The sequence below is a fragment of the Thermobia domestica genome, chromosome 8, assembly GCF_964235325.1.
Source record: "Thermobia domestica chromosome 8, izTheDome1.hap1.1, whole genome shotgun sequence".
Lineage (NCBI taxonomy): Eukaryota > Metazoa > Arthropoda > Insecta > Zygentoma > Lepismatidae > Thermobia > Thermobia domestica.
In genome coordinates, this window is record NC_137461.1 from 200,620,917 (window position 1) to 200,645,080 (window position 24,164).

The following is a 24,164-nucleotide window of genomic DNA, read 5'->3' on the forward strand; positions in this document are numbered from 1 at the left end:
GTGTTGCAAACATCATAAAGGAGAAAGAAAACCTATACATTACAAGAAAAAGGTTTAAAAAATTAAGTTAGTACCTGTAGTTATATATGGAGTAATGGAACCCTTGCAGTATTGATGAGACCACGTATCACTCATCCTAAGTAGAAAACGTACGTCTTTAACCACAAATTTCTTCAATTTTCTTCAAAACTATACTAGTTGGTATAAATATGTTGTTAGGCAACATCTCAACAATATAACATATGTCATTTTTATATATATTATATTGTTGAGCACTCTTCCTAACTGCTATATATTTCAGGCTGTATCTCCGAAACTTCTGAACATATTTTAATGAAATAAAGCTCAAATTGAAGAGCAGTACACTCTTTCTGATATGAATGCAAGCAGAGCCCCCTACCGTAAACGGAAAGTTATGTTGTGTATATCATATCTTGCTCTGTTGTATTCTTTTTACAGAACATAACACATTTCATTCCATGGTATGTCTCATTGCCTCATAACAATATGGCTGACGAATGACAACCTAGGAAAAAGAACATGTACCGTTCAGATTTGCATACAGGGCACTCGCTAATTGGTGCAATTTCTTCATTTTTTGAAAAAAAAATAATAATTGTTATACTACGGTTTTGAATTTTGCTTCACCCTGTATATTTTTTTCATACAACAACCAAATATACTAACTAAGTGTTGCAAACATCATAAAGGAGAAAGAAAACCTATACATTACAAGAAAAAGGTTTAAAAAATGAAGTTAGTACCTGTAGTTATATATGGAGCAATGGAACCCTTGAAGTATTGATGAGACCACGTATCACTCATCCTAAGTAGAAAACGTACGTCTTTAACCACAAATTTCTTCAATTTTCTTCAAAACTATACTAGTTGGTATAAATATGTTGTTAGGCAACATCTCAACAATATAACATATGTCATTTTTATATATATTATATTGTTGAGCACTCTTCCTAACTGCTATATACTTCAAGCTGTATCTCCGAAACTTCTGAACATATTTTAATGAAATAAAGCTCAAATTGAAGAACAGTACACTCTTTCTGACATGAATGCAAGCAGAGCCCCCTACCGTAAATGGAAAGTTATGTTGTGTATATCATATCTTGCACTGTTTTATTTTTTTTACAGAACATAACACATTTCATTCAATGATATGTCTCATTGCCTCATAACAATATGGCTGACGAATGACAACCGAGGAAAAAGAACATGTACCGTTCAGATTTGCATACAGGGCACTCGCTAATTGGTGCAATTTCTTCATTTTTTGAAAAAAAAATAATAATTGTTATACTACGGTTTTGAATTTTGCTTCACCCTGTATATTTTTTTTTCATACAACAACCAAATTAACTAACTAAGTGTTGGAAACATCATAAAGGAGAAAGAAAACCTATACATTACAAGAAAAAGGTTTAAAAAATGAAGTTAGTACCTGTTGTTATATATGGAGCAATGGAACCCTTGCAGTATTGATGAGACCACGTATCACTCATCCTAAGTAGAAAACGTACGTCTTTAACCACAAATTTCTTCAATTTTCTTCAAAACTATACTAGTTGGTATAAATATGTTGTTAGGCAACATCTCAACAATATAACATATGTCATTTTTATATATATTATATTGTTGAGCACTCTTCCTAACTGCTATATATTTCAGGCTATATCTCCGAAACTTCTGAACATATTTTAATGAAATAAAGCTCAAATTGAAGAGCAGTACACTCTTTCTGATATGAATGCAAGCAGAGCCCCCTACCGTAAATGGAAAGTTATGTTGTGTATATCATATCTTGCACTGTTTTATTTTTTTTACAGAACATAACACATTTCATTCCATGATATGTCTCATTGCCTCATAACAATATGGCTGACGAATGACAACCGAGGAAAAAGAACATGTACCGTTCAGATTTGCATACAGGGCACTCGCTAATTGGTGCAATTTCTTCATTTTTTGAAAAAAAAATAATAATTGTTATACTACGGTTTTGAATTTTGCTTCACCCTGTATATTTTTTTTCATACAACAACCAAATATACTAACTAAGTGTTGCAAACATCATAAAGGAGAAAGAAAACCTATACATTACAAGAAAAAGGTTTAAAAAATTAAGTTAGTACCTGTAGTTATATATGGAGTAATGGAACCCTTGCAGTATTGATGAGACCACGTATCACTCATCCTAAGTAGAAAACGTACGTCTTTAACCACAAATTTCTTCAATTTTCTTCAAAACTATACTAGTTGGTATAAATATGTTGTTAGGCAACATCTCAACAATATAACATATGTCATTTTTATATATATTATATTGTTGAGCACTCTTCCTAACTGCTATATATTTCAGGCTGTATCTCCGAAACTTCTGAACATATTTTAATGAAATAAAGCTCAAATTGAAGAGCAGTACACTCTTTCTGATATGAATGCAAGCAGAGCCCCCTACCGTAAATGGAAAGTTATCTTGTGTATATCATATCTTGCTCTGATGTATTCTTTTTACAGAACATAACACATTTCATTCCATGGTATGTCTCATTGCCTCATAACAATATGGCTGACGAATGACAACCGAGGAAAAAGAACATGTACCGTTCAGATTTGCATACAGGGCACTCGCTAATTGGTGCAATTTCTTCATTTTTTGAAAAAAAAATAATAATTGTTATACTACGGTTTTGAATTTTGCTTCACCCTGTATATTTTTTTCATACAACAACCAAATATACTAACTAAGTGTTGCAAACATCATAAAGGAGAAAGAAAACCTATACATTACAAGAAAAAGGTTTAAAAAATGAAATTAGTACCTGTAGTTATATATGGAGCAATGGAACCCTTGAAGTATTGATGAGACCACGTATCACTCATCCTAAGTAGAAAACGTACGTCTTTAACCACAAATTTCTTCAATTTTCTTCAAGACTATACTAGTTGGTATAAATATGTTGTTAGGCAACATCTCAACAATATAACATATGTCATTTTTATATATATTATATTGTTGAGCACTCTTCCTAACTGCTATATACTTCAAGCTGTATCTCCGAAACTTCTGAACATATTTTAATGAAATAAAGCTCAAATTGAAGAACAGTACACTCTTTCTGACATGAATGCAAGCAGAGCCCCCTACCGTAAATGGAAAGTTATGTTGTGTATATCATATCTTGCACTGTTTTATTTTTTTTACAGAACATAACACATTTCATTCCATGATATGTCTCATTGCCTCATAACAATATGGCTGACGAATGACAACCGAGGAAAAAGAACATGTACCGTTCAGATTTGCATACAGGGCACTCGCTAATTGGTGCAATTTCTTCATTTTTTGAAAAAAAAATAATAATTGTTATACTACGGTTTTGAATTTTGCTTCACCCTGTATATTTTTTTTCATACAACAACCAAATATACTAACTAAGTGTTGGAAACATCATAAAGGAGAAAGAAATCCTATACATTACAAGAAAAAGGTTTAAAAAATGAAGTTAGTACCTGTTGTTATATATGGAGGAATGGAACCCTTGCAGTATTGATGAGACCACGTATCACTCATCCTAAGTAGAAAACGTACGTCTTTAACCACAAATTTCTTCAATTTTCTTCAAAACTATACTAGTTGGTATAAATATGTTGTTAGGCAACATCTCAACAATATAACATATGTCATTTTTATATATATTATATTGTTGAGCACTCTTCCTAAGTGCTATATATTTCAGGCTATATCTCCGAAACTTCTGAACATATTTTAATGAAATAAAGCTCAAATTGAAGAGCAGTACACTCTTTCTGATATGAAAGCAAGCAGAGCCCCCTACCGTAAATGGAAAGTTATGTTGTGTATATCATATCTTGCACTGTTTTATTTTTTTTACAGAACATAACACATTTCATTCCATGATATGTCTCATTGCCTCATAACAATATGGCTGACGAATGACAACCGAGGAAAAAGAACATGTACCGTTCAGATTTGCATACAGGGCACTCGCTAATTGGTGCAATTTCTTCATTTTTTGAAAAAAAAATAATAATTGTTATACTACGGTTTTGAATTTTGTTTCACCCTTTATATTTTTTTTCATACAACAACCAAATATACTAACTAAGTGTTACAAACATCATAAAGGAGAAAGAAAACCTATACATTACAAGAAAAAGGTTTAAAAAATTAAGTTAGTACCTGTAGTTATATATGGAGTAATGGAACCCTTGCAGTATTGATGAGACCACGTATCACTCATCCTAAGTAGAAAACGTACGTCTTTAACCACAAATTTCTTCAATTTTCTTCAAAACTATACTAGTTGGTATAAATATGTTGTTAGGCAACATCTCAACAATATAACATATGTCATTTTTATATATATTATATTGTTGAGCACTCTTCCTAACTGCTATATATTTCAGGCTGTATCTCCGAAACTTCTGAACATATTTTAATGAAATAAAGCTCAAATTGAAGAGCAGTACACTCTTTCTGATATGAATGCAAGCAGAGCCCCCTACCGTAAATGGAAAGTTATCTTGTGTATATCATATCTTGCTCTGATGTATTCTTTTTACAGAACATAACACATTTCATTCCATGGTATGTCTCATTGCCTCATAACAATATGGCTGACGAATGACAACCGAGGAAAAAGAACATGTACCGTTCAGATTTGCATACAGGGCACTCGCTAATTGGTGCAATTTCTTCATTTTTTGAAAAAAAAATAATAATTGTTATACTACGGTTTTGAATTTTGCTTCACCCTGTATATTTTTTTCATACAACAACCAAATATACTAACTAAGTGTTGCAAACATCATAAAGGAGAAAGAAAACCTATACATTACAAGAAAAAGGTTTAAAAAATGAAGTTAGTACCTGTTGTTATATATGGAGCAATGGAACCCTTGAAGTATTGATGAGACCACGTATCACTCATCCTAAGTAGAAAACGTACGTCTTTAACCACAAATTTCTTCAATTTTCTTCAAAACTATACTAGTTGGTATAAATATGTTGTTAGGCAACATCTCAACAATATAACATATGTCATTTTTATATATATTATATTGTTGAGCACTCTTCCTAACTGCTATATACTTCAAGCTGTATCTCCGAAACTTCTGAACATATTTTAATGAAATAAAGCTCAAATTGAAGAGCAGTACACTCTTTCTGACATGAATGCAAGCAGAGCCCCCTACCGTAAATGGAAAGTTATGTTGTGTATATCATATCTTGCACTGTTTTATTTTTTTTACAGAACATAACACATTTCATTCCATGATATGTCTCATTGCCTCATAACAATATGGCTGACGAATGACAACCGAGGAAAAAGAACATGTACCGTTCAGATTTGCATACAGGGCACTCGCTAATTGGTGCAATTTCTTCATTTTTTGAAAAAAAAATAATAATTGTTATACTACGGTTTTGAATTTTGCTTCACCCTGTATATTTTTTTTCATACAACAACCAAATATACTAACTAAGTGTTGGAAACATCATAAAGGAGAAAGAAATCCTATACATTACAAGAAAAAGGTTTAAAAAATGAAGTTAGTACCTGTTGTTATATATGGAGGAATGGAACCCTTGCAGTATTGATGAGACCACGTATCACTCATCCTAAGTAGAAAACGTACGTCTTTAACCACAAATTTCTTCAATTTTCTTCAAAACTATACTAGTTGGTATAAATATGTTGTTAGGCAACATCTCAACAATATAACATATGTCATTTTTATATATATTATATTGTTGAGCACTCTTCCTAAGTGCTATATATTTCAGGCTATATCTCCGAAACTACTGAACATATTTTAATGAAATAAAGCTCAAATTGAAGAGCAGTACACTCTTTCTGATATGAATGCAAGCAGAGCCCCCTACCGTAAATGGAAAGTTATGTTGTGTATATCATATCTTGCACTGTTTTATTTTTTTTACAGAACATAACACATTTCATTCCATGATATGTCTCATTGCCTCATAACAATATGGCTGACGAATGACAACCGAGGAAAAAGAACATGTACCGTTCAGATTTGCATACAGGGCACTCGCTAATTGGTGCAATTTCTTCATTTTTTGAAAAAAAATAATAATTGTTATACTACGGTTTTGAATTTTGCTTCACCCTTTATATTTTTTTTCATACAACAACCAAATATACTAACTAAGTGTTGCAAACATCATAAAGGAGAAAGAAAACCTATACATTACAAGAAAAGGGTTTAAAAAATGAAGTTAGTACCTGTAGTTATATATGGAGCAATGGAACCCTTGAAGTATTGATGAGACCACATATCACTCATCCTAAGTAGAAAACGTACGTCTTTAACCACAAATTTCTTCAATTTTCTTCAAAACTATACTAGTTGGTATAAATATGTTGTTAGGCAACATCTCAACAATATAACATATGTCATTTTTATATATATTATATTGTTGAGCACTCTTCCTAACTGCTATATACTTCAAGCTGTATCTCCGAAACTTCTGAACATATTTTAATGAAATAAAGCTCAAATTGAAGAACAGTACACTCTTTCTGACATGAATGCAAGCAGAGCCCACTACCGTAAATGAAAAGATATCTTGTGTATATCATATCTTGCACTGTTTTATTCTTTTTACAGAACATAACACATTTCATTCCATATGTCTCTTTGCCTCATAACAATATGGCTGACGAATGACAACCGAGGAAAAAGAACATGTACCGTTCAGATTTGCATACAGGGCACTCGCTAATTGGTGCAATTTCTTCATTTTTTGAAAAAAAAATAATTGTTATACTACGGTTTTGAATTTTGCTTCACCCTGTATATTTTTTTTCATACAGCAACCAAATATACTAACTAAGTGTTGGAAACATCATAAAGGAGAAAGAAAACCTATACATTACAAGAAAAAGGTTTAAAAAATGAAGTTAGTACCTGTTGTTATATATGGAGCAATGGAACCCTTGCAGTATTGATGAGACCACGTATCACTCATCCTAAGTAGAAAACGTACGTCTTTAACCACAAATTTCTTCAATTTTCTTCAAAACTATACTAGTTGGTATAAATATGTTGTTAGGCAACATCTCAACAATATAACATATGTCATTTTTATATATATTATATTGTTGAGCACTCTTCCTAACTGCTATATATTTCAGGCTATATCTCCGAAACTTCTGAACATATTTTAATGCAATAATGCTCAAATTGAATGGCAGTACACTCTTTCTGATATGAATGCAAGCAGAGCCCCCTACCGTAAACGGAAAGTTATGTTGTGTATATCATATCTTGCACTGTTTTATTCTTTTTACAGAACATAACACATTTCATTCCATGATATGTCTCATTGCCTCATAACAATATGGCTGACGAATGACAACCGAGGAAAAAGAACATGTACCGTTCAGATTTGCATACAGGGCACTCGCTAATTGGTGCAATTTCTTCATTTTTTGAAAAAAAAATAATAATTGTTATACTACGGTTTTGAATTTTGCTTCACCCTGTATATTTTTTTTCATACAACAACCAAATATACTAACTAAGTGTTGCAAACATAATAAAGGAGAAAGAAAACCTATACATTACAAGAAAAAGGTTTAAAAAATTAAGTTAGTACCTGTAGTTATATATGGAGTAATGGAACCCTTGCAGTATTGATGAGACCACGTATCACTCATCCTAAGTAGAAAACGTACGTCTTTAACCACAAATTTCTTCAATTTTCTTCAAAACTATACTAGTTGGTATAAATATGTTGTTAGGCAACATCTCAACAATATAACATATGTCATTTTTATATATATTATATTGTTGAGCACTCTTCCTAACTGCTATATATTTCAGGCTGTATCTCCGAAACTTCTGAACATATTTTAATGAAATAAAGCTCAAATTGAAGAGCAGTACACTCTTTCTGATATGAATGCAAGCAGAGCCCCCTACCGTAAATGGAAAGTTATCTTGTGTATATCATATCTTGCTCTGTTGTATTCTTTTTACAGAACATAACACATTTCATTCCATGGTATGTCTCATTGCCTCATAACAATATGGCTGACGAATGACAACCGAGGAAAAAGAACATGTACCGTTCAGATTTGCATACAGGGCACTCGCTAATTGGTGCAATTTCTTCATTTTTTGAAAAAAAAAATAATAATTGTTATACTACGGTTTTGAATTTTGCTTCACCCTTTATATTTTTTTTCATACAACAACCAAATATACTAACTAAGTGTTGCAAACATCATAAAGGAGAAAGAAAACCTATACATTACAAGAAAAAGGTTTAAAAATTGAAGTTAGTACCTGTAGTTATATATGGAGCAATGGAACCCTTGCAGTATTGATGAGACCACGTATCACTCATCCTAAGTAGAAAACGTACGTCTTTAACCACAAATTTCTTCAATTTTCTTCAAAACTATACTAGTTGGTATAAATATGTTGTTAGGCAACATCTCAACAATATAATATATGTCATTTTTATATATATTATATTGTTGAGCACTCTTCGTAACTGCTATATATTTCAGGCTATATCTCAGTAACTTCTGAACATATTTTAATGAAATAAAGCTCAAATTGAAGAGCAGTACACTCTTTCTGATATGAATGCAAGCAGAGCCCCCTACCGTAAATGGAAAGTTATCTTGTGTATATCATATCTTGCACTGTTTTATTTTTTTTACAGAACATAACACATTTCATTCCATGATATGTCTCATTGCCTCATAACAATATGGCTGACGAATGACAACCGAGGAAAAAGAACATGTACCGTTCAGATTTGCATACAGGGCACTCGCTAATTGGTGCAATTTCTTCATTTTTTGAAAAAAAATAATAATTGTTATACTACGGTTTTGAATTTTGCTTCACCCTGTATATTTTTTTTTAATACAACAACCAAATATACTAACTAAGTGTTGCAAACATCATAAAGGAGAAAGAAAACCTATACATTACAAGAAAAAGGTTTAAAAAATTAAGTTAGTACCTGTAGTTATATATGGAGTAATGGAACCCTTGCAGTATTGATGAGACCACGTATCACTCATCCTAAGTAGAAAACGTACGTCTTTAACCACAAATTTCTTCAATTTTCTTCAAAACTATACTAGTTGGTATAAATATGTTGTTAGGCAACATCTCAACAATATAACATATGTCATTTTTATATATATTATATTGTTGAGCACTCTTCGTAACTGCTATATATTTCAGGCTATATCTCCGTAACTTCTGAACATATTTTAATGAAATAAAGCTCAAATTGAAGAGCAGTACACTCTTTCTGATATGAATGCAAGCAGAGCCCCCTACCGTAAATGGAAAGTTATCTTGTGTATATCATATCTTGCTCTGATGTATTCTTTTTACAGAACATAACACATTTCATTCCATGGTATGTCTCATTGCCTCATAACAATATGGCTGACGAATGACAACCGAGGAAAAAGAACATGTACCGTTCAGATTTGCATACAGGGCACTCGCTAATTGGTGCAATTTCTTCATTTTTTGAAAAAAAAAATAATAATTGTTATACTACGGTTTTGAATTTTGCTTCACCCTGTATATTTTTTTCATACAACAACCAAATATACTAACTAAGTGTTGCAAACATCATAAAGGAGAAAGAAAACCTATACATTACAAGAAAAAGGTTTAAAAAATGAAGTTAGTACCTGTAGTTATATATGGAGCAATGGAACCCTTGAAGTATTGATGAGACCACGTATCACTCATCCTAAGTAGAAAACGTACGTGTTTAACCACAAATTTCTTCAATTTTCTTCAAAACTATACTAGTTGGTATAAATATGTTGTTAGGCAACATCTCAACAATATAACATATGTCATTTTTATATATATTATATTTTTGAGCACTCTTCCTAACTGCTATATATTTCAGGCTGTATCTCCGAAACTTCTGAACATATTTTAATGAAATAAAGCTCAAATTGAAGAGCAGTACACTCTTTCTGATATGAATGCAAGCAGAGCCCCCTACCGTAAATGGAAAGTTATCTTGTGTATATCATATCTTGCTCTGATGTATTCTTTTTACAGAACATAACACATTTCATTCCATGGTATGTCTCATTGCCTCATAACAATATGGCTGACGAATGACAACCGAGGAAAAAGAACATGTACCGTTCAGATTTGCATACAGGGCACTCGCTAATTGGTGCAATTTCTTCATTTTTTGAAAAAAAAATAATAATTGTTATACTACGGTTTTGAATTTTGCTTCACCCTGTATATTTTTTTCATACAACAACCAAATATACTAACTAAGTGTTGCAAACATCATAAAGGAGAAAGAAAACCTATACATTACAAGAAAAAGGTTTAAAAAATGAAGTTAGTACCTGTTGTTATATATGGAGCAATGGAACCCTTGAAGTATTGATGAGACCACGTATCACTCATCCTAAGTAGAAAACGTACGTCTTTAACCACAAATTTCTTCAATTTTCTTCAAAACTATACTAGTTGGTATAAATATGTTGTTAGGCAACATCTCAACAATATAACATATGTCATTTTTATATATATTATATTGTTGAGCACTCTTCCTAACTGCTATATACTTCAAGCTGTATCTCCGAAACTTCTGAACATATTTTAATGAAATAAAGCTCAAATTGAAGAACAGTACACTCTTTCTGACATGAATGCAAGCAGAGCCCCCTACCGTAAATGGAAAGTTATGTTGTGTATATCATATCTTGCACTGTTTTATTTTTTTTACAGAACATAACACATTTCATTCCATGATATGTCTCATTGCCTCATAACAATATGGCTGACGAATGACAACCGAGGAAAAAGAACATGTACCGTTCAGATTTGCATACCGGGCACTCGCTAATTGGTGCAATTTCTTCATTTTTTGAAAAAAAAATAATAATTGTTATACTACGGTTTTGAATTTTGCTTCACCCTGTATATTTTTTTTCATACAACAACCAAATATACTAACTAAGTGTTGGAAACATCATAAAGGAGAAAGAAATCCTATACATTACAAGAAAAAGGTTTAAAAAATGAAGTTAGTACCTGTTGTTATATATGGAGGAATGGAACCCTTGCAGTATTGATGAGACCACGTATCACTCATCCTAAGTAGAAAACGTACGTCTTTAACCACAAATTTCTTCAATTTTCTTCAAAACTATACTAGTTGGTATAAATATGTTGTTAGGCAACATCTCAACAATATAACATATGTCATTTTTATATATATTATATTGTTGAGCACTCTTCCTAAGTGCTATATATTTCAGGCTATATCTCCGAAACTTCTGAACATATTTTAATGAAATAAAGCTCAAATTGAAGAGCAGTACACTCTTTCTGATATGAATGCAAGCAGAGCCCCCTACCGTAAATGGAAAGTTATGTTGTGTATATCATATCTTGCACTGTTTTATTTTTTTTACAGAACATAACACATTTCATTCCATGATATGTCTCATTGCCTCATAACAATATGGCTGACGAATGACAACCGAGGAAAAAGAACATGTACCGTTCAGATTTGCATACAGGGCACTCGCTAATTGGTGCAATTTCTTCATTTTTTGAAAAAAAATAATAATTGTTATACTACGGTTTTGAATTTTGCTTCACCCTTTATATTTTTTTTCATACAACAACCAAATATACTAACTAAGTGTTGCAAACATCATAAAGGAGAAAGAAAACCTATACATTACAAGAAAAGGGTTTAAAAAATGAAGTTAGTACCTGTAGTTATATATGGAGCAATGGAACCCTTGAAGTATTGATGAGACCACATATCACTCATCCTAAGTAGAAAACGTACGTCTTTAACCACAAATTTCTTCAATTTTCTTCAAAACTATACTAGTTGGTATAAATATGTTGTTAGGCAACATCTCAACAATATAACATATGTCATTTTTATATATATTATATTGTTGAGCACTCTTCCTAACTGCTATATACTTCAAGCTGTATCTCCGAAACTTCTGAACATATTTTAATGAAATAAAGCTCAAATTGAAGAACAGTACATTCTTTCTGACATGAATGCAAGCAGAGCCCACTACCGTAAATGAAAAGATATCTTGTGTATATCATATCTTGCACTGTTTTATTCTTTTTACAGAACATAACACATTTCATTCCATATGTCTCTTTGCCTCATAACAATATGGCTGACGAATGACAACCGAGGAAAAAGAACATGTACCGTTCAGATTTGCATACAGGGCACTCGCTAATTGGTGCAATTTCTTCATTTTTTGAAAAAAAAATAATTGTTATACTACGGTTTTGAATTTTGCTTCACCCTGTATATTTTTTTTCATACAGCAACCAAATATACTAACTAAGTGTTGGAAACATCATAAAGGAGAAAGAAAACCTATACATTACAAGAAAAAGGTTTAAAAAATGAAGTTAGTACCTGTTGTTATATATGGAGCAATGGAACCCTTGCAGTATTGATGAGACCACGTATCACTCATCCTAAGTAGAAAACGTACGTCTTTAACCACAAATTTCTTCAATTTTCTTCAAAACTATACTAGTTGGTATAAATATGTTGTTAGGCAACATCTCAACAATATAACATATGTCATTTTTATATATATTATATTGTTGAGCACTCTTCCTAACTGCTATATATTTCAGGCTATATCTCCGAAACTTCTGAACATATTTTAATGCAATAATGCTCAAATTGAATGGCAGTACACTCTTTCTGATATGAATGCAAGCAGAGCCCCCTACCGTAAACGGAAAGTTATGTTGTGTATATCATATCTTGCACTGTTTTATTCTTTTTACAGAACATAACACATTTCATTCCATGATATGTCTCATTGCCTCATAACAATATGGCTGACGAATGACAACCGAGGAAAAAGAACATGTACCGTTCAGATTTGCATACAGGGCACTCGCTAATTGGTGCAATTTCTTCATTTTTTGAAAAAAAATAATAATTGTTATACTACGGTTTTGAATTTTGCTTCACCCTGTATATTTTTTTTCATACAACAACCAAATATACTAACTAAGTGTTGCAAACATAATAAAGGAGAAAGAAAACCTATACATTACAAGAAAAAGGTTTAAAAAATTAAGTTAGTACCTGTAGTTATATATGGAGTAATGGAACCCTTGCAGTATTGATGAGACCACGTATCACTCATCCTAAGTAGAAAACGTACGTCTTTAACCACAAATTTCTTCAATTTTCTTCAAAACTATACTAGTTGGTATAAATATGTTGTTAGGCAACATCTCAACAATATAACATATGTCATTTTTATATATATTATATTGTTGAGCACTCTTCCTAACTGCTATATATTTCAGGCTGTATCTCCGAAACTTCTGAACATATTTTAATGAAATAAAGCTCAAATTGAAGAGCAGTACACTCTTTCTGATATGAATGCAAGCAGAGCCCCCTACCGTAAATGGAAAGTTATCTTGTGTATATCATATCTTGCTCTGTTGTATTCTTTTTACAGAACATAACACATTTCATTCCATGGTATGTCTCATTGCCTCATAACAATATGGCTGACGAATGACAACCGAGGAAAAAGAACATGTACCGTTCAGATTTGCATACAGGGCACTCGCTAATTGGTGCAATTTCTTCATTTTTTGAAAAAAAAATAATAATTGTTATACTACGGTTTTGAATTTTGCTTCACCCTTTATATTTTTTTTCATACAACAACCAAATATACTAACTAAGTGTTGCAAACATCATAAAGGAGAAAGAAAACCTATACATTACAAGAAAAAGGTTTAAAAATTGAAGTTAGTACCTGTAGTTATATATGGAGCAATGGAACCCTTGCAGTATTGATGAGACCACGTATCACTCATCCTAAGTAGAAAACGTACGTCTTTAACCACAAATTTCTTCAATTTTCTTCAAAACTATACTAGTTGGTATAAATATGTTGTTAGGCAACATCTCAACAATATAATATATGTCATTTTTATATATATTATATTGTTGAGCACTCTTCGTAACTGCTATATATTTCAGGCTATATCTCAGTAACTTCTGAACATATTTTAATGAAATAAAGCTCAAATTGAAGAGCAGTACACTCTTTCTGATATGAATGCAAGCAGAGCCCCCTACCGTAAATGGAAAGTTATCTTGTGTATATCATATCTTGCACTGTTTTATTTTTTTTACAGAACATAACACATTTCATTCCATGATATGTCTCATTGCCTCATAACAATATGGCTGACGAATGACAACCGAGGAAAAAGAACATGTACCGTTCAGATTTGCATACAGGGCACTCGCTAATTGGTGCAATTTCTTCATTTTTTGAAAAAAAATAATAATTGTTATACTACGGTTTTGAATTTTGCTTCACCCTGTATATTTTTTTTTAATACAACAACCAAATATACTAACTAAGTGTTGCAAACATCATAAAGGAGAAAGAAAACCTATACATTACAAGAAAAAGGTTTAAAAAATTAAGTTAGTACCTGTAGTTATATATGGAGTAATGGAACCCTTGCAGTATTGATGAGACCACGTATCACTCATCCTAAGTAGAAAACGTACGTCTTTAACCACAAATTTCTTCAATTTTCTTCAAAACTATACTAGTTGGTATAAATATGTTGTTAGGCAACATCTCAACAATATAACATATGTCATTTTTATATATATTATATTGTTGAGCACTCTTCGTAACTGCTATATATTTCAGGCTATATCTCCGTAACTTCTGAACATATTTTAATGAAATAAAGCTCAAATTGAAGAGCAGTACACTCTTTCTGATATGAATGCAAGCAGAGCCCCCTACCGTAAATGGAAAGTTATCTTGTGTATATCATATCTTGCTCTGATGTATTCTTTTTACAGAACATAACACATTTCATTCCATGGTATGTCTCATTGCCTCATAACAATATGGCTGACGAATGACAACCGAGGAAAAAGAACATGTACCGTTCAGATTTGCATACAGGGCACTCGCTAATTGGTGCAATTTCTTCATTTTTTGAAAAAAAAAATAATAATTGTTATACTACGGTTTTGAATTTTGCTTCACCCTGTATATTTTTTTCATACAACAACCAAATATACTAACTAAGTGTTGCAAACATCATAAAGGAGAAAGAAAACCTATACATTACAAGAAAAAGGTTTAAAAAATGAAGTTAGTACCTGTAGTTATATATGGAGCAATGGAACCCTTGAAGTATTGATGAGACCACGTATCACTCATCCTAAGTAGAAAACGTACGTGTTTAACCACAAATTTCTTCAATTTTCTTCAAAACTATACTAGTTGGTATAAATATGTTGTTAGGCAACATCTCAACAATATAACATATGTCATTTTTATATATATTATATTGTTGAGCACTCTTCCTAACTGCTATATATTTCAGGCTGTATCTCCGAAACTTCTGAACATATTTTAATGAAATAAAGCTCAAATTGAAGAGCAGTACACTCTTTCTGATATGAATGCAAGCAGAGCCCCCTACCGTAAATGGAAAGTTATCTTGTGTATATCATATCTTGCTCTGATGTATTCTTTTTACAGAACATAACACATTTCATTCCATGGTATGTCTCATTGCCTCATAACAATATGGCTGACGAATGACAACCGAGGAAAAAGAACATGTACCGTTCAGATTTGCATACAGGGCACTCGCTAATTGGTGCAATTTCTTCATTTTTTGAAAAAAAAATAATAATTGTTATACTACGGTTTTGAATTTTGCTTCACCCTGTATATTTTTTTCATACAACAACCAAATATACTAACTAAGTGTTGCAAACATCATAAAGGAGAAAGAAAACCTATACATTACAAGAAAAAGGTTTAAAAAATGAAGTTAGTACCTGTTGTTATATATGGAGCAATGGAACCCTTGAAGTATTGATGAGACCACGTATCACTCATCCTAAGTAGAAAACGTACGTCTTTAACCACAAATTTCTTCAATTTTCTTCAAAACTATACTAGTTGGTATAAATATGTTGTTAGGCAACATCTCAACAATATAACATATGTCATTTTTATATATATTATATTGTTGAGCACTCTTCCTAACTGCTATATACTTCAAGCTGTATCTCCGAAACTTCTGAACATATTTTAATGAAATAAAGCTCAAATTGAAGAACAGTACACTCTTTCTGACATGAATGCAAGCAGAGCCCCCTACCGTAAATGGAAAGTTATGTTGTGTATATCATATCTTGCACTGTTTTATTTTTTTTACAGAACATAACACATTTCATTCCATGATATGTCTCATTGCCTCATAACAATATGGCTGACGAATGACAACCGAGGAAAAAGAACATGTACCGTTCAGATTTGCATACCGGGCACTCGCTAATTGGTGCAATTTCTTCATTTTTTGAAAAAAAAATAATAATTGTTATACTACGGTTTTGAATTTTGCTTCACCCTGTATATTTTTTTTCATACAACAACCAAATATACTAACTAAGTGTTGGAAACATCATAAAGGAGAAAGAAATCCTATACATTACAAGAAAAAGGTTTAAAAAATGAAGTTAGTACCTGTTGTTATATATGGAGGAATGGAACCCTTGCAGTATTGATGAGACCACGTATCACTCATCCTAAGTAGAAAACGTACGTCTTTAACCACAAATTTCTTCAATTTTCTTCAAAACTATACTAGTTGGTATAAATATGTTGTTAGGCAACATCTCAACAATATAACATATGTCATTTTTATATATATTATATTGTTGAGCACTCTTCCTAAGTGCTATATATTTCAGGCTATATCTCCGAAACTTCTGAACATATTTTAATGAAATAAAGCTCAAATTGAAGAGCAGTACACTCTTTCTGATATGAATGCAAGCAGAGCCCCCTACCGTAAATGGAAAGTTATGTTGTGTATATCATATCTTGCACTGTTTTATTTTTTTTACAGAACATAACACATTTCATTCCATGATATGTCTCATTGCCTCATAACAATATGGCTGACGAATGACAACCGAGGAAAAAGAACATGTACCGTTCAGATTTGCATACAGGGCACTCGCTAATTGGTGCAATTTCTTCATTTTTTGAAAAAAAATAATAATTGTTATACTACGGTTTTGAATTTTGCTTCACCCTTTATATTTTTTTTCATACAACAACCAAATATACTAACTAAGTGTTGCAAACATCATAAAGGAGAAAGAAAACCTATACATTACAAGAAAAGGGTTTAAAAAATGAAGTTAGTACCTGTAGTTATATATGGAGCAATGGAACCCTTGAAGTATTGATGAGACCACATATCACTCATCCTAAGTAGAAAACGTACGTCTTTAACCACAAATTTCTTCAATTTTCTTCAAAACTATACTAGTTGGTATAAATATGTTGTTAGGCAACATCTCAACAATATAACATATGTCATTTTTATATATATTATATTGTTGAGCACTCTTCCTAACTGCTATATACTTCAAGCTGTATCTCCGAAACTTCTGAACATATTTTAATGAAATAAAGCTCAAATTGAAGAACAGTACACTCTTTCTGACATGAATGCAAGCAGAGCCCACTACCGTAAATGAAAAGATATCTTGTGTATATCATATCTTGCACTGTTTTATTCTTTTTACAGAACATAACACATTTCATTCCATATGTCTCTTTGCCTCATAACAATATGGCTGACGAATGACAACCGAGGAAAAAGAACATGTACCGTTCAGATTTGCATACAGGGCACTCGCTAATTGGTGCAATTTCTTCATTTTTTGAAAAAAAAATAATTGTTATACTACGGTTTTGAATTTTGCTTCACCCTGTATATTTTTTTTCATACAGCAACCAAATATACTAACTAAGTGTTGGAAACATCATAAAGGAGAAAGAAAACCTATACATTACAAGAAAAAGGTTTAAAAAATGAAGTTAGTACCTGTTGTTATATATGGAGCAATGGAACCCTTGCAGTATTGATGAGACCACGTATCACTCATCCTAAGTAGAAAACGTACGTCTTTAACCACAAATTTCTTCAATTTTCTTCAAAACTATACTAGTTGGTATAAATATGTTGTTAGGCAACATCTCAACAATATAACATATGTCATTTTTATATATATTATATTGTTGAGCACTCTTCCTAACTGCTATATATTTCAGGCTATATCTCCGAAACTTCTGAACATATTTTAATGCAATAATGCTCAAATTGAATGGCAGTACACTCTTTCTGATATGAATGCAAGCAGAGCCCCCTACCGTAAACGGAAAGTTATGTTGTGTATATCATATCTTGCACTGTTTTATTCTTTTTACAGAACATAACACATTTCATTCCATGATATGTCTCATTGCCTCATAACAATATGGCTGACGAATGACAACCGAGGAAAAAGAACATGTACCGTTCAGATTTGCATACAGGGCACTCGCTAATTGGTGCAATTTCTTCATTTTTTGAAAAAAAAATAATAATTGTTATACTACGGTTTTGAATTTTGCTTCACCCTGTATATTTTTTTTCATACAACAACCAAATATACTAACTAAGTGTTGCAAACATAATAAAGGAGAAAGAAAACCTATACATTACAAGAAAAAGGTTTAAAAAATTAAGTTAGTACCTGTAGTTATATATGGAGTAATGGAACCCTTGCAGTATTGATGAGACCACGTATCACTCATCCTAAGTAGAAAACGTACGTCTTTAACCACAAATTTCTTCAATTTTCTTCAAAACTATACTAGTTGGTATAAATATGTTGTTAGGCAACATCTCAACAATATAACATATGTCATTTTTATATATATTATATTGTTGAGCACTCTTCCTAACTGCTATATATTTCAGGCTGTATCTCCGAAACTTCTGAACATATTTTAATGAAATAAAGCTCAAATTGAAGAGCAGTACACTCTTTCTGATATGAATGCAAGCAGAGCCCCCTACCGTAAATGGAAAGTTATCTTGTGTATATCATATCTTGCTCTGTTGTATTCTTTTTACAGAACATAACACATTTCATTCCATGGTATGTCTCATTGCCTCATAACAATATGGCTGACGAATGACAACCGAGGAAAAAGAACATGTACCGTTCAGATTTGCATACAGGGCACTCGCTAATTGGTGCAATTTCTTCATTTTTTGAAAAAAAAAATAATAATTGTTATACTACGGTTTTGAATTTTGCTTCACCCTTTATATTTTTTTTCATACAACAACCAAATATACTAACTAAGTGTTGCAAACATCATAAAGGAGAAAGAAAACCTATACATTACAAGAAAAAGGTTTAAAAATTGAAGTTAGTACCTGTAGTTATATATGGAGCAATGGAACCCTTGCAGTATTGATGAGACCACGTATCACTCATCCTAAGTAGAAAACGTACGTCTTTAACCACAAATTTCTTCAATTTTCTTCAAAACTATACTAGTTGGTATAAATATGTTGTTAGGCAACATCTCAACAATATAATATATGTCATTTTTATATATATTATATTGTTGAGCACTCTTCGTAACTGCTATATATTTCAGGCTATATCTCAGTAACTTCTGAACATATTTTAATGAAATAAAGCTCAAATTGAAGAGCAGTACACTCTTTCTGATATGAATGCAAGCAGAGCCCCCTACCGTAAATGGAAAGTTATCTTGTGTATATCATATCTTGCACTGTTTTATTTTTTTTACAGAACATAACACATTTCATTCCATGATATGTCTCATTGCCTCATAACAATATGGCTGACGAATGACAACCGAGGAAAAAGAACATGTACCGTTCAGATTTGCATACAGGGCACTCGCTAATTGGTGCAATTTCTTCATTTTTTGAAAAAAAATAATAATTGTTATACTACGGTTTTGAATTTTGCTTCACCCTGTATATTTTTTTTTAATACAACAACCAAATATACTAACTAAGTGTTGCAAACATCATAAAGGAGAAAGAAAACCTATACATTACAAGAAAAAGGTTTAAAAAATTAAGTTAGTACCTGTAGTTATATATGGAGTAATGGAACCCTTGCAGTATTGATGAGACCACGTATCACTCATCCTAAGTAGAAAACGTACGTCTTTAACCACAAATTTCTTCAATTTTCTTCAAAACTATACTAGTTGGTATAAATATGTTGTTAGGCAACATCTCAACAATATAACATATGTCATTTTTATATATATTATATTGTTGAGCACTCTTCGTAACTGCTATATATTTCAGGCTATATCTCCGTAACTTCTGAACATATTTTAATGAAATAAAGCTCAAATTGAAGAGCAGTACACTCTTTCTGATATGAATGCAAGCAGAGCCCCCTACCGTAAATGGAAAGTTATCTTGTGTATATCATATCTTGCTCTGATGTATTCTTTTTACAGAACATAACACATTTCATTCCATGGTATGTCTCATTGCCTCATAACAATATGGCTGACGAATGACAACCGAGGAAAAAGAACATGTACCGTTCAGATTTGCATACAGGGCACTCGCTAATTGGTGCAATTTCTTCATTTTTTGAAAAAAAAAATAATAATTGTTATACTACGGTTTTGAATTTTGCTTCACCCTGTATATTTTTTTCATACAACAACCAAATATACTAACTAAGTGTTGCAAACATCATAAAGGAGAAAGAAAACCTATACATTACAAGAAAAAGGTTTAAAAAATGAAGTTAGTACCTGTAGTTATATATGGAGCAATGGAACCCTTGAAGTATTGATGAGACCACGTATCACTCATCCTAAGTAGAAAACGTACGTGTTTAACCACAAATTTCTTCAATTTTCTTCAAAACTATACTAGTTGGTATAAATATGTTGTTAGGCAACATCTCAACAATATAACATATGTCATTTTTATATATATTATATTGTTGAGCACTCTTCCTAACTGCTATATATTTCAGGCTGTATCTCCGAAACTTCTGAACATATTTTAATGAAATAAAGCTCAAATTGAAGAGCAGTACACTCTTTCTGATATGAATGCAAGCAGAGCCCCCTACCGTAAATGGAAAGTTATCTTGTGTATATCATATCTTGCTCTGATGTATTCTTTTTACAGAACATAACACATTTCATTCCATGGTATGTCTCATTGCCTCATAACAATATGGCTGACGAATGACAACCGAGGAAAAAGAACATGTACCGTTCAGATTTGCATACAGGGCACTCGCTAATTGGTGCAATTTCTTCATTTTTTGAAAAAAAAATAATAATTGTTATACTACGGTTTTGAATTTTGCTTCACCCTGTATATTTTTTTCATACAACAACCAAATATACTAACTAAGTGTTGCAAACATCATAAAGGAGAAAGAAAACCTATACATTACAAGAAAAAGGTTTAAAAAATGAAGTTAGTACCTGTTGTTATATATGGAGCAATGGAACCCTTGAAGTATTGATGAGACCACGTATCACTCATCCTAAGTAGAAAACGTACGTCTTTAACCACAAATTTCTTCAATTTTCTTCAAAACTATACTAGTTGGTATAAATATGTTGTTAGGCAACATCTCAACAATATAACATATGTCATTTTTATATATATTATATTGTTGAGCACTCTTCCTAACTGCTATATACTTCAAGCTGTATCTCCGAAACTTCTGAACATATTTTAATGAAATAAAGCTCAAATTGAAGAACAGTACACTCTTTCTGACATGAATGCAAGCAGAGCCCCCTACCGTAAATGGAAAGTTATGTTGTGTATATCATATCTTGCACTGTTTTATTTTTTTTACAGAACATAACACATTTCATTCCATGATATGTCTCATTGCCTCATAACAATATGGCTGACGAATGACAACCGAGGAAAAAGAACATGTACCGTTCAGATTTGCATACCGGGCACTCGCTAATTGGTGCAATTTCTTCATTTTTTGAAAAAAAAATAATAATTGTTATACTACGGTTTTGAATTTTGCTTCACCCTGTATATTTTTTTTCATACAACAACCAAATATACTAACTAAGTGTTGGAAACATCATAAAGGAGAAAGAAATCCTATACATTACAAGAAAAAGGTTTAAAAAATGAAGTTAGTACCTGTTGTTATATATGGAGGAATGGAACCCTTGCAGTATTGATGAGACCACGTATCACTCATCCTAAGTAGAAAACGTACGTCTTTAACCACAAATTTCTTCAATTTTCTTCAAAACTATACTAGTTGGTATAAATATGTTGTTAGGCAACATCTCAACAATATAACATATGTCATTTTTATATATATTATATTGTTGAGCACTCTTCCTAAGTGCTATATATTTCAGGCTATATCTCCGAAACTTCTGAACATATTTTAATGAAATAAAGCTCAAATTGAAGAGCAGTACACTCTTTCTGATATGAATGCAAGCAGAGCCCCCTACCGTAAATGGAAAGTTATGTTGTGTATATCATATCTTGCACTGTTTTATTTTTTTTACAGAACATAACACATTTCATTCCATGATATGTCTCATTGCCTCATAACAATATGGCTGACGAATGACAACCGAGGAAAAAGAACATGTACCGTTCAGATTTGCATACAGGGCACTCGCTAATTGGTGCAATTTCTTCATTTTTTGAAAAAAAATAATAATTGTTATACTACGGTTTTGAATTTTGCTTCACCCTTTATATTTTTTTTCATACAACAACCAAATATACTAACTAAGTGTTGCAAACATCATAAAGGAGAAAGAAAACCTATACATTACAAGAAAAGGGTTTAAAAAATGAAGTTAGTACCTGTAGTTATATATGGAGCAATGGAACCCTTGAAGTATTGATGAGACCACATATCACTCATCCTAAGTAGAAAACGTACGTCTTTAACCACAAATTTCTTCAATTTTCTTCAAAACTATACTAGTTGGTATAAATATGTTGTTAGGCAACATCTCAACAATATAACATATGTCATTTTTATATATATTATATTGTTGAGCACTCTTCCTAACTGCTATATACTTCAAGCTGTATCTCCGAAACTTCTGAACATATTTTAATGAAATAAAGCTCAAATTGAAGAACAGTACATTCTTTCTGACATGAATGCAAGCAGAGCCCACTACCGTAAATGAAAAGATATCTTGTGTATATCATATCTTGCACTGTTTTATTCTTTTTACAGAACATAACACATTTCATTCCATATGTCTCTTTGCCTCATAACAATATGGCTGACGAATGACAACCGAGGAAAAAGAACATGTACCGTTCAGATTTGCATACAGGGCACTCGCTAATTGGTGCAATTTCTTCATTTTTTGAAAAAAAAATAATTGTTATACTACGGTTTTGAATTTTGCTTCACCCTGTATATTTTTTTTCATACAGCAACCAAATATACTAACTAAGTGTTGGAAACATCATAAAGGAGAAAGAAAACCTATACATTACAAGAAAAAGGTTTAAAAAATGAAGTTAGTACCTGTTGTTATATATGGAGCAATGGAACCCTTGCAGTATTGATGAGACCACGTATCACTCATCCTAAGTAGAAAACGTACGTCTTTAACCACAAATTTCTTCAATTTTCTTCAAAACTATACTAGTTGGTATAAATATGTTGTTAGGCAACATCTCAACAATATAACATATGTCATTTTTATATATATTATATTGTTGAGCACTCTTCCTAACTGCTATATATTTCAGGCTATATCTCCGAAACTTCTGAACATATTTTAATGCAATAATGCTCAAATTGAATGGCAGTACACTCTTTCTGATATGAATGCAAGCAGAGCCCCCTACCGTAAACGGAAAGTTATGTTGTGTATATCATATCTTGCACTGTTTTATTCTTTTTACAGAACATAACACATTTCATTCCATGATATGTCTCATTGCCTCATAACAATATGGCTGACGAATGACAACCGAGGAAAAAGAACATGTACCGTTCAGATTTGCATACAGGGCACTCGCTAATTGGTGCAATTTCTTCATTTTTTGAAAAAAAATAATAATTGTTATACTACGGTTTTGAATTTTGCTTCACCCTGTATATTTTTTTTCATACAACAACCAAATATACTAACTAAGTGTTGCAAACA